Genomic DNA, 624 nt, shown 5'->3' on the forward strand with positions numbered 1-624 from the left:
ACAAAAGAAACTGCACAATTTTTTTTGCCCTCTAGCTCAACTAAGAGATGCCTAAATAATAGACAGATAAGGTGTTTGTCCCCCCCCCCCCCCCCTTCGATTGATGAACAACTCGTATGTAAAGGGGCTGGTCCTTTAGATTTCTTCAAATGATTTAAATCATTTAAGATATATTTGGAACATTAAGATTAATATCCATGATTTTAAAGCAACCGTAAATGTTCTTTAATAAAAAGACGTCGCACATTACTAATTTCAATCTTTACTTTTTAGTTGGAGCAATTGAATGATGATGACCTTGGTAATGATCAGTTGAGAAAATTTATTTTGTAATCTTTTTTTATTTTTCAAAATTTTCGACAAAATAAATAATTTTTGGCTTCATATTTCGACTTATTCTATTTACTTTAAGATCTTTTTGCCTGAAGCTTAATTTTTGTTTGATTACTGAAACAATTGGCTTCTCCTTTTTAGGAAAGCTAAATATTGATCTTGAGATGGTTTTAGGCTATTTTTTGTGACCTACTTACTACTTTGTATAAAGGGCCCATACATGCTAGGTGCGCGGCTGCTAGTATATAATAAAATAAGGTCTGATTATTATATTCATTTCATATGATGAAA

Source organism: Acartia tonsa, chromosome 15 (assembly GCF_053477335.1).
Source record: "Acartia tonsa isolate MP-2025a chromosome 15, ASM5347733v1, whole genome shotgun sequence".
NCBI lineage: Eukaryota > Metazoa > Arthropoda > Copepoda > Calanoida > Acartiidae > Acartia > Acartia tonsa.